The 12,721-nt window shown below is 42.5% G+C and overlaps 1 non-coding gene across 1 annotated transcript; it reads right to left on the bottom strand.

Moving 5' to 3' along the window:
• Positions 1-12,031: 12,031 nt before the first annotated feature.
• Positions 12,032-12,104, bottom strand: TRNAG-ACC. The gene has a single exon. It is a non-coding gene; the product is annotated as a tRNA-Gly (tRNA).
• Between the last annotated feature and the right edge of the window lie 617 nt (positions 12,105-12,721).

The raw sequence follows: 12,721 nt of genomic DNA, 5'->3' as shown, positions 1-12,721 counted from the left end.
CGTAACATTGAACAGAGTTTCCTATGCTATACGGTAGGTCCTTGTTGGTTATGCATTTTATTTATTTATTTATTTTTATTTATTTTATTTTTTAATTTCAAACATAATTTATTGTGTTTTTATTTTTATTTTTTAATTTATTTTAACATCTTTATTGGAGTATAATTGCTTTACAATGGTGTGTTAGTTTCTGCTTTATAACAAAGTGCATCAGTTATACATATGCATATGTTCCCATATCTCTTCCCTCTTGCATCTCCCTCCCTCCCACCCTCCCTATCCCACCCCTCTAGGTGGTCCCAAAGCACCGAGCTGATCTCCCTGTGCTATGTGGCTGCTTCCCACTAGCTATCTATTTTTCGTTTGGTAGTGTATATATGTCCATGCCACTCTCTCACTTCGTCCCAGCTTACCCTTCCCCCTCCCCGTATCCTCAAGTCCATTCTCTAGTAGGTCTGCATCTTTATTCCCATCTTGCCCCTAGGTTCTTCTGACCATTTTTTTTTTCTTTTTTTTTTAGATTCCATATATATGTGTTAGCATACGGTATTTGTTTTTCTCTTTCTGACTTACTTCACTATGTACGACAGTCTCTAGGTCCATCCACCTCACTACAAATAACCCAGTTTCGTTCCTTTTTATGGCTGAGTAATATTCCATTGTATATGTGTGCCACATCTTCTTTATCCATTCATCTGTTGATGGACACTTAGGTTGCTTCCATGTCCTGGCTATTGTAAATAGAGCTGCAACGAACATTTTGGTACATGACTCTTTTTGAATTATGGTTTTCTCAGGGTATATGCCCAGTAGTGGGATTGCTGGGTCGTATGGTAGTTCTATTTTTAGTTTTTTAAGGAACCTCCATACTGTTCTCCATAGTGGCTTTATCAATTTACATTCCCACCAACAGTGCAAGAGGGTTCCCTTTTCTCCACACCCTCTCCAGCATTTATTGTTTGTAGATTTTTTGATCATGGCCATTCTGACCGGTGTGATATGATATCTCACTGTAGTTTTGATTTGCATTTCTCTAATGATTAATGATGTTGAGCATTCTTTCATGTGTTTGTTGGCAATCTGTATACCTTCTTTGGAGAAATGTCTATTTAGGTCTTCTGCCCATTTTTGGATTGGGTTGTTTGTTTTTTGATATTGATCTGCATGAGTTGCTTGTATGTTTTGGAGATTAATCCTTTGTCAGTTGCTTCATTTGTAAGTATTTTCTCCCATTCTGAGGTTGTCTTTTCGTCTTGTTTATGGTTTCCTTTGCTCCGCAAAAGCTTTTAAGTTTCATTAGGTCCCATTTGTAGAAAAGGTTTTTTTAAAACGGAAAAAAAATACTGTCTCGTATGTTTCAGCACACTCTACTTGTGTGTGACTGCTCTTGGAAACTCAGTCTTCACTCAACCCACAGTGATGGGACGAATCCACCCTTCCCCTGGAGGATAAGACATAGGGATTGTCAATGTGACTAGTCGGCTGTAGAGGCAACGCAAGGCTTCAAACAGTGTTGTTTCAGTGGAGAGTCCTTATGGGTGACTTTCTCTGCCTTGATCCAGGGCATGTTAGAGTTTGACTAGGGCAACTTGTCCCCACTCCAACCAGAACTGCTACTGGATCTGGGTTTTAGCCAGTTTTCTTACTATGCATAGGTACTGGCTTCAACAATTTCCTATTTTATCTTCTGGCTGTGGGGTGGCTCAGTGGGATCAATTTTGTAATACCATAAGTCAGTTGTTTCATACCTGGTATTATTACCGACGCTTTCAAGTCGGGCCCCAAAAAGTGTCCTCCTGCCCGGTGTCATTTGGGACAATTGAAAGAGACCGAGTTTGATTCATAAGCAAAGGAAAGCTTTATTCTTTAATCAGAGAATGGAGAGGTGCAAGCTTCTGCTCTAGAGCACAGGCTCTCCCCGCAGGCCGTGGGCGGGGCTGCTTTATAGGGTTCTGGCCAGCAGGGAAGCTGCGGAGCTCTCTCCTGTTGGTCACAGCTGTGCCTCCAGACTTGTAAGGCACAGCGTCTCTGCACACAGTCCGCTGCCGCTACCACCATCTTGAATTGCAGTGTCATGCAGGCAAGGGCTTCTGCTCACAGCCCGCCCATCGAAGCCATCTGGCACCAGGAACTCTGGTCTGAAATGCCAGGTGCAATGCCTCTGCATGCGGCAGCCTATGAACAAGTGAAACTAAAGTAATGACAAATGGGAAAAAAAGGTTAGACTTTATTACCCAGACTCTATTTTTATTTCCTGAGCATTGTTAATGGTCTTTGCCAGTGACAAATCCCTCCTCTGATTTTTGTCCTGCTCCTCATTCTTGAGGGGTGCTGAGGGGAGAAGGTCCGACTTCTGTAGCTTCTTTCTGCTGATCTGGGGAGTCGTCATAACCCTGGGTGGAGGAGCAGAACTTCTCCCCAGCTACCTTTACATATGTTTGTCACCAAGCCTTTGCCCTGACTGTGCATATCCCTGAGTGACCACCATTTGTCTAACCTTGGGTTTGTTTGGTTTTGGCCGTGCCGCGTGGCTTTCGGGATCTCCGACCAGGGATTGAACCTGGGCCCCAGCAGTGAAAGCACTGAGTCCTAACCACTGGACTGCCAGGGAATTCCCTGTCTAACCTTTTGGAGACAAGGGACACCAGACAATTTAAGATACATGGCCCAATTAAAATACATAAATAAATAAATAAAAAATTTAAAGATACATGGCTCAAGTATTAGCAAGAGCAAATTTTTCCTAAAAATGCAGGTATCTAGGTCTTTTGCCTGTAGGCAAGTGTGCCCTGATGTTGAGGCACTCTACTATGGCCTGCATATCCCTGGTAACACTTCTGTTGTTTTTCAGAAGAGAAGCTTCAGGTCAGAGAGAAGTTCACATGAGTAGTCAAAGGGGTCCATTGCCCCAGGTTGTCTCTCCAGAGTTTGGGGCTCGGGGTCCTCTTTACTTGATGGTGATGTAACCACCGTGTGATCCCCTGCAACTTCAGGAAAGAATGGGTGGTTAGCATTGTTGCAGGAGAGGAAAATGTCATGTCCTGGGACCCACAAGAGTCCTTAAGACAGACCACCAAGTGAGGGTCCTTGGCATCACACAGGAAAGAATTCACGAGTGAGCCAAAGAAAAGTGAAAGCAAGTTTACTTAGATACACACTCCATAGGCTGAATGCAGTCTGTCTCAGAAAGTAAGAGTGGCCCCAGGGCATGTGGTTGTTGGTTTTTATGGGCTGAGTAATTTCATATGCTAATGAGTGGGAGGAATATTCTTGCTATTTCAGGGAAGGGTGGGGATTTCCCAGAAATTGGGCCACTGCCCACTTTTTGGCCTTTTATAGTCTGCCTTGGACTGTCAAGGCATAAAAGGGGGTGTGATTTTTTTAGTATTACAATGAAGGTATAATGAGCTAAAGGTCAATGACCGGACTATTCTCGAAGTCACCTTGGTTCCAGCCGGGTTTTATTGCATCCTAATAGCTGCGCCCCTTCCTCATTTATCTAGCTGTTGTGTCCTGCCCCTTTCCCTCCTGTCTCAGAATCACCAAGTGGGGTCCATTCCACTTAGGAGTGAGCTGATCTTGCAGGCTTCCAGTTTTCCAGGTTTTTAGATACACCTAGTCTCCTGGTGAGCAGGAACAGTACCTGGTTACCATATTCCAAGAGAGCTTTCATGGTTTCTCCTACCTGGAGGGCATACTTGAGTTGTTCCATTTCAAGGGAGTTAAGGTGTCCTTTCTCTCAGGCTTGGGGAACGGGTCTACCACACAAGAGTTCAAATGCACTTCCATATAGTGATTGGGTTGTTTAGAGAAATGCAACCCTGAGTAAGAGGTCCCAGTTTTTGAGCTAATACCCCAAGGGCCATTCCCCTTCTCTCCTGAATGTAAGGGTCAAAGGGTTTAGTTAAATCTAGGAGGGCCACGGCAGGGACTTGAAGTAACTGCTTTTTCAATTCCTGAAAGTCCCCTTTACATTCTGAATTCCATTCAAAAGGATCATCCTTTCCTTTCAACTCTTCATACAGAGGCCTGGCTATTAGACCATATTTAGGGATCCAGATGCGGCAAAACCCAGCCATCCTCAGGAAACCCCTAAGCTGTCTTCCAGTTTTAGGATGGGTGAGGCTGCAAAGGGCTTCTTTTCTTTTCTAGGGTAGGCTTCTCTGACCTGTGAGAATGAAGCCTAGGTAGGACACCCTAGTTTGGGATATTTGAGCTAAATCTGGGACGGCAGTGTATGTCCGGGTTTTAGATGGACTATCACGGGACTGGCTCCTACAGCTAGTCCCACCCGTCCCTGTGCCTAGACCTCAGGATTTACTCCAAGGAGGTCGCTTGCTCTGTCTAGGGAGGTTTTTCCTCAGCCATTACCATTATCACCTTGTGCCCCTGTCTAGGGGAATGCCCATCTCGTTTGTCTCCCATTAGTTGGATAGTTAGCCCCCAACATATGTAGGCCATCTCTTCCTAGCAGGGGTATAGGGCATTCAGGGACATACAGGAAGGAATGAGTGAGAATGTGTTTATCCACTTTACATTCGAGTGGTTCTATGAATGCTCATTCTTGGGCCTTCCCTGATACCCCCATAATTTTACAACTCTTGTGACTGAGTTTGCCTGATCTGGTGTTCAGAATCAAGTAAGTGGCACAGGTGTTGATGGGCTTTCTCCCTATGTCCAATGTCAGCAGGGGTTCCTTAGGGGTCAGTTGGAGTGCCAGCTTAGGTGTCCCCTGGCCCCATCATTCTTCACCTATTTGGATCATCTGCCTTCGAAGGTAATGGCTGGTACCTGCCATTTCCGTCGCCTTTCGGGGGGTCGAGGGTATTCTCCCTTCCAGTGTCCCTCTTGTTTACATATGGCACACTGATTGGGTCTGCTTTCCTTGCCTTGCTATCCCTCGGTGTGGGCCAGCAGTCACTCACGGGAGTTGAGAGGTTCTGAGGGCAGTTAGTCCAGACCAGTTGACATTGGACGGCAACAGCCAGCAAGTGGACTTGCCTCCAGACCTTTTTATCCTCTGACTTTTCCTCCTCTGTATCTTGGTTATTAAACACCTGGTAGGCAACCCCGACCAGGCGAGAGGCAGGGCCGTCTGGTTCTATTTCCAGTTTCTGAAGCTTACGCCTCATGTCCAGGTCACTTTGGGAAATTGAATAGGACCTCAGGATTGCACTCCCTTCCAGTGACTCAGGGTCAGTGGTGGTATAGATTTGGAGGCATTGCCTGAGCACTCTAGGAATGCTGAAAGGTTTTCTGTTGGCTCCTGACGATTTCCTTTATCTTATTCCAATTGACAGGTTTTTTTCCTGCTGCCTGGTGCTAGTTTCTCTGAAGTAGGCAGGGGAGCCCTGTGAGCCCTTTATAAGACCAGGAACCCCAATATCTGGAAGACCTGTGAGCTGCTGGCCAGAACAAGAAACACCCACTGCCCCCCCCCAACTTGTGAGGTGAACCTTGGGTGATTATCGACTGAGGTTCCACGAGCTCTCCTCCTGGCATCAGCACAGAATACAAGCTGCCCCAGCAGTCTGGTGAGTACCCCATGGGACTCCCTCGTGCTTTTAGCTCTCACCTGGTAGGAAGTCTGAAACACCTCCTTTTTGGCTGAAAGGAGGAAAGAGAAGACCCCTGACTCAGAGAGCTGTGCCACTCCCTAACAGACCAAGTTGGTTAGGAACTAACGTGCCTAAGCTGCTCTGGCCCAGAGGCAGTCCGGTCTTACCTCCTGTGGGATATTCTGACTGAGGAGGGACTGTCTTAAGCACAGGCTGTTACAAATTCAAGGCAGACCCCCAGCTATATCACAGTCTGCACCATTTGGATGCCTCCTATTTTGGTCTTTTGAGCAATCCATTAACAGTTTGGGGCTGTTTCCAAATCTCCCGAACAGAAATCTTATTTGGGTCGAATCTGGTGGTATTTGTGTGACTAAATTTCCAGCCAGGGTCCAACAACCTTCCAGGATTCCCTTTGAGGCAGGTCCCTGATGTAGAAGGAGGGCTCATCCAGGTATACGTCCCCTTTACGAAGGCCTCTGCACATGGCACACAATGAGCAAGTGAAACTAGACTAAGCACAAAGGAAAAAAAAGTTAGTTTTATTTTATTACCCAGATGCTATTTTTATTTCCTGGAAATTGTTAACAGGCTTTGCCGGTGACAGTATGTAAGCCAGAAGAGCAAGCTGGACCATTGGAGGTATACCTCAAAACACACACACAGCCCTTTGGAAAGGTCTGGATTATAGGTTCAAGGCATTTAAAGTTTTCTCTGTCTACTCGTAAGCTGACTACTAAGCTAACTAAGAGGAAATATCAAACGGACAGGTTGTTTCCATATCTTGGCTATTATGAATAATGCCACTGAACATGGGAATGCAGGTCTCTTCAAGATCCCATTTTCATTTCCCTTGGGAATAAACCCAGAAGTGGGATTACTGATAATATAGTTCTATTTTTAATTTTTTGAAGCCCCTCCATAGTGGCAGTACCAATTTCTGATCCTACCAGCAGTGCACAAATATTCCCTTTCCTCCACACCCTTACCAGCACTTGTTAGCTCTTGTCTTTTTTATAATAATCATTCTAACGTGTAAGATGATCTCTCACTGTGGTTTTTTTTTTAATTTTTTAATTTTATTATTTATTTTTATTTTTGGCTGCGTTGGGTCTTCGTTACTGTGCACGGGCTTTCTCTGGTTGCGGTGAGCGGGGGCTGCTCTTCGTTGCGGTGCGCGTGCTTCTCATTGCGGTGGCTTCTCTTGTTGCGAAGCACGGGCTCTAGGTGCGCAGGCTTCAGTAGTTGTGGCATGCGGGGTCAGCAGTTGTGGCACGTGAGCTCTAGAGCGCAGGCTCAGTAGTTGTGGCGCACAGGCTTAGTTGTTCTGCGGCATGTGGGATCTTCCCGGGCCAGGGCTCGAACCCGTGTTCCCTGCGTCGGCAGGTGGATTCTTAACTACTGTGCCACCAGGGAAGCCTCTCGCTGTGGTTTTGGTTTGTATTTTCCTGCTAATTAGTGATGTTGAGCACCTTTTCATGAACCTATTGATAATTTGTATGTTTTCTTTGGAAAAATGTCTATTCAGCTCCTCTGCCCATTTTTAATATCAGATTGTTTGTTTGTTTGTTTTGATCTGTTGCAAGGCAAGGGTCAAGGTTTATTTTTTAGCATATGGATTTCCAATTGTTTCCACAATATTCTGGATCCTTTGTTTTTTCATATTAAATCTTTTTTTTTTTTTTAAATAAATTTATTTATTTATTCATTTATTTAATTTTTGGCTGCATTGGGTCTTCGCTGCTGCACGCGGGCTCTCTCCAGTTGCAGTGAGCGGGGGCCACTCTTCGTTGCGGGGCGCAGGCCTCTCATTGCGGTGGCTTCTCTTGTTGCAGAGCACAGACTCTAGGCGCGTGGGCTTCAGCAGCTGTGGCACACGGGCTTCAGTAGTTGTGGCTCGCGGGCTCTAGAGTGCAGGCTCAGTAGTTGTGGCGCACGGGCTCAGCCGCTCCGCGGCATGTGGGATCCTCCCGAACCAGGGCTCGAACCCATGTCCCCTGCATTGGCAGGCGGATTCCCAACCACTGCGCCACCAGGGAAGCCCCATATTAAATCTTAGAGTCAGCTTACCAATTTCTATCCCAAAAGGCTCCTGGGATTTTGATAGGGTTTATGTTGAATCCATAGATAAATTTGGGAAGAATTAACAGCTTAACAATATTGACTCTTCCAATACATAAACAAAGTATGTCTCTCCATTTATTTAAGTCTTCTTTAATTTCTGTCATCAATGTAGTTTCAAAATACCAATCTTGTATATATTTTCTTAGTTTTATCCCTAAGTATTCTGTGATTTTTTTGCTATTGTAAATGGTATTTTTAACATTTTAATTTCCAGTTGCTTATTGCTATTATATAGAAGTATGATTGATTTTTATATATAAATCTTGTGTCCTACAACATTGTAATATTCACTTATAGTTCTAGTAGCTTTTTGGTAGATCCTTTGGGATTTTCTACATAGACAATCATGTTGTCTTTGAAGAAAGATACGTCGCAGAGAGACAGGAGGTAACTAAAGGGGGGATCCCACTGGTCAAATATGGGACAATTTGAGCATCAAAATAAATAATAATAGTGAGAGATTATTATTTACAATATAAGAATAAATAAGCTGATATAAATGTATATATAGATAAATGAGGGAATAAGTGAATGAATGGTGGAGAAGGGAAAGCTCTTCTTTAGTTAAATGTAAATTAATAAATGAGGAAGGAATGATAGAATTGGAAAATCATCATTTGAAACCTGTCATTACACACTACTATATAAAATAGATAACCAACAAGGACCTACTGTATAGCACAGGGAACTATACTCAATATCTATAATAACCTATAATGGAAGAGAATGTAAAAAAGAATATATATGTATGTTTATATTTATATATATGTATAACTGAATCACTTTACTGTATACCTGAAACTAACACATTTTAAATCACCTATTTTTCAATAAACATTTTTTAAAAACCCATCATAATAATTGATTCAGGCAAGTGTCATCAATGTATGTTTTTCAGACTGGCTGGTGAAAGTTTGAAGAGTAAGAAGATATTTACACAGTCTCAGAATATCTCCCTACAAAATACTTATTAACTATAAAAAGTAAAAAAGTAATGTCATAGTGGAGAAGCCTGGCAAACATCACCTTAACCAACCGATCAAAGCTAACAAAGTTAGTATCACTGGTAACGATGTTAATTGACCGCATGTGCCTTCTGCTGTGATGCACTTCTGTGGAACTGTGGCTAAATTAGTGTAACCCAAATCTAATCACGAGAGAATATCAGAGAAACTCAGATAGAGAAACATTAATTCACAAAATAACTGGATTCCCAGAAAGGTGGAATAGATAAATTTCCCTATTCCTTGTACTAATTACAACTAAAACCCCTAAACACTATATAGAAAACAAACATAAGACTCTAAAACGTGGAGAGAACCTCAGGACCCAAGGAATGACATGTTGGCAAGTTCCCTGGATTTTCTTTTTGTCTCATGGATCAGACTTGGATCTGAAGAAGCTGGCAACCGTGAAACCAATGGGTGCAGATAAGAAAGCCCCAACAAAAGCCTGCTTCTTAGCTAAAGGACCAGGAAAGGGGCCATCTAGCAAGACTGAAAATTTTCAAGCAGTAACCATTTAACTCCAGCCAAATACCACAGAAGAAAGCTGTGGCCCGGCCTATATTCTTGCCAACAAAGGCTGCGGGGAGTCTAGACTTCCACCCTTGCAGCCTGTAACAAGGTGCCTCAACAACCCTGTAGGGTGACATCAGAGAAAGCCAAGTGGGGAGCCAGGACTTTCATCCCCATCTGGGAATAACAAGGATCACTACCCCAAGGCATCAGTGGAGACCATGAGAAGATCTGGAACTCCAACCCCCCAATCAGCAGTAATGATGAGCCCCTTCATTTAATATCAATGGAAACCAAGTGAGGAACCTGGATTTCTACCTCCACCTGGCGGTAACAAGATGGCACCCCCTATGTTCCCTTGCTGGAGTGGTGTCAGAGAAGGCCAACTAAAATAGATTTAGGGCTTCCCTGGTGGCACAGTGGTTAAGAATCCGCCTGCCAGTGCAGGGAACACGGGTTCGAGCCCTGGTCCGGGAAGATCCCACATGCTGCAGAGCAACTAAGCCTGTGCACCACAACTACTGAAGCCTGCATGCCTAGAGCCCGTGTTCCGCAACAAGAGAAGCCACCGCAATGAGAAGCCCGTGCACCACAATGAAGAGTCTGCTTGCCGCAGCTCTCTGCCGCAGCAGAGAAAAGCCTGCGCGCAGCAACGAAGACCCAACACAGCCAAAAATAAATAAATAAATAAAATAAATTTAAAAAAAATAAAATAGGTTTAGATAAGACCCAGAGTCATATTTAAAGACATAATATGAAAACGTCCAGGTTTCAGTGGAGAATCACCAAGAACCAAGATCTCAAACTGAATGAAAAAAGACAATCAATAGAAGCCAACACTAGGGTGACAGAGTTGACACATTACCTTTCAGAAAAAAATAATTCGAATGAGAGTGGATTTCTTATCAGAAACTGTGGAGGCCAGAAGAAAGTGGTACAATATTTTTCCAGTGATGAAAGATTGACAACTCGGGAATCCTATACCCAGTGAAAATGCCCTTCAGGAATGAAATGGAAATCAAGACATTGTCAGATGAAGAAAAACTAAAAGAATTTGTAGTCACCAGACCTATCCTAAAAGAATGAGTAAAGGAGTTCTCTAAACAAAGGAAATTATAAAAGAAGGAAACGTGGAAACTCAGAAAGAAAAAGAAAAAAACTATGATAATTAAAAATATAGGTAAATACAATAGGCTTTTTTTCTCCTCTTGATTTTGACTCAGTTTTTGTTGTATGTTTGTCATACATATTCCTCTTGATTATGTTTCACAGTTGAAGCAAAAATTATATCACTGCTATGGGCTGAATGTTTGTGTCTCCCCAAAATTCTTGAGTTGAGGGACTTCCTTGGTGGTCCAGTGGTTAAGACTCCAAGCTCCCAGTGCAGGGGGCCCAGGTTCGATCCCTGGTCAGGGAACTAGATCCTGCATGCCTCAACTAAAGATCCTGAGTGCTCCAACGAAGATCCCACATGCCACAACTAAGACCTGGAGCAGCCAAGTAAATAAATAAATAAATAAAACTATCAAAATTCTTATGTTGAAAACCTAATGCCCAAGTTGATGGTATTAGGAGGTAGAGTCTTTAGGCTCTAGCAGAAGAAGGTGATTAGGTCATGAGGGGGAGCTCTTGTGAATAAAAGAGCTTTATAAAAACCTTTATAGGGACTTCCCTGGTGGTCCAGTGGGTAAGACTCCACGCTCCCAATGCAGAGGGCCTGGGTCCGATCCCTGGTCGGGGAACTAGATCCCGCATGCCGCAACTAAGAAGTCTGCATGCCGCAACTTAAAAGATCCCACATGCCACAACTGAGACACAGTGCAGCCTAAATAAATAAATAAATACTTTAAAAAAAAAAAAAAGCTTTATAAAAGAGACTTCACAGAGCTCCCTAGCCCCTTCCACCATGGGAGGACACAGTGAGAAACCAGCATCTGCAACCCAGAAGAGGGTCTTTATCAGAACCCAGCCATGCTGGCACCCTGATCTTGGACTTTCAGCCTCCAGAACTGTGAGAAATAAATTTCTGTTGTTTATAAGCCACCCAGTCTATGGTATTTTTTTACAGCAGCACAAATGGGCTAAGACAATCACTGTCTGATGTTCTAAATATATGTAGAGGAAATATATAAGACAACAGAGTGCTGGAAGTTCAAGAAATGCAATAAGGCAAGTAATGAAAATAAAAGGCATTCCGATTGGAAAGGAATACATAAAACTGTCCCACTGGAGATGACATGATTGTCTACATAGAAAAACCAAAGAATCTCCAAAAAAAAAAAAAATCTAAGAAGCAATATGTGAGGTCATCAAGGTTTCAGGATACAAGAAAACCATAAAAAAATCAACTGCATTTTTATATACTAGCAATAAACATATGGACACTGAAATTAAAATACAATACCATTTAAATCTCTCAAAAAAAAAAAGAAAGAAATACTTGGGTGTAAATCTAGCATTGTATCCTATGAAGCACAAAAGATTTTAATTTTGATAAAGTCCAATTATTATATATTTTTTCTTTTGTTGCTTGTGCTTTTGGTGTGATATCTAGGCAAGCATTGCCTAATCCCAGATCACAAACACCAACTGAATTGAAAAAAGCAAATCAATGGAAGAAAGTCTTTTCAACAAATGGTGTTGGCGTAACTAGACATCCATAGGTAGAAAAATGAGCCTTGACCTAAGTTTCACATCACATAAAGAATTAACATAAAGTATATCATGGACTCAAATGTAAATTGGTTTTTAAAAAAATATTTATTTATTATTTATTTATTTATTTATTTTGGCTTTGCTGGGTCTTAGTTGCGGCATGCGTGCAGGATCTAGTTCCCCGACCAGGGATTGAACCTGGGCCCCCTGCATTGGTAGTGCAGAGTCTTACCCACTGGACCACCAGGGAAGTCCCTCAAATGTAAATTGTAAAACTATACAACTTTTAGGAAAAAATATTGCTGGCAATCTTTGGGATATAAAATAAAGCAAAGAGTTTTTAGACTTTAAACCAAAATTGTCATCCATAAAATAAACTGATAAATTTTACTTCATCAAAATGAAAAACTTTTGCTCTATGAAAGACCCTGTTCAGAGGATGAAAAGACAAGCTACAGACTGTAAGAAAATACTTACAAACCATATATCCGACAAATACAAGTATCTAGACCATAAAAAAAATTCTCAAAACTCACCAGTAGCCTTTTGTCTTGTCGCATCCATGAAAACAAGATGTGTCGGCAGCAGTTCTACTGGAGTTACATACGAAAATTCAGCCAAGATTCTCACTCTTGCTGCTGCGCTCTCTAAACCTGCACAGTTTGATCTGGAAATATCATGCGTCCCACCAGTGTCTACGTCAGTACACAAAGGATATGGACTTCATCAAACTGGAATAAACAATCTTCCTTGAATGGATCATTCTAAACATCTACCAGTCAAAAGAAAAAATGCTAGCTCTTCCTACAACAACAACAAACTCCACAGTAAAATGCAAACAATCCAAATAGCAAACAATCCAAAAGC

This window comes from Balaenoptera musculus, chromosome 2, assembly GCF_009873245.2.
Source record: "Balaenoptera musculus isolate JJ_BM4_2016_0621 chromosome 2, mBalMus1.pri.v3, whole genome shotgun sequence".
Taxonomy (NCBI): Eukaryota; Metazoa; Chordata; class Mammalia; order Artiodactyla; family Balaenopteridae; genus Balaenoptera; species Balaenoptera musculus.
This window is presented reverse-complemented; position numbering and strand designations above follow the sequence as displayed.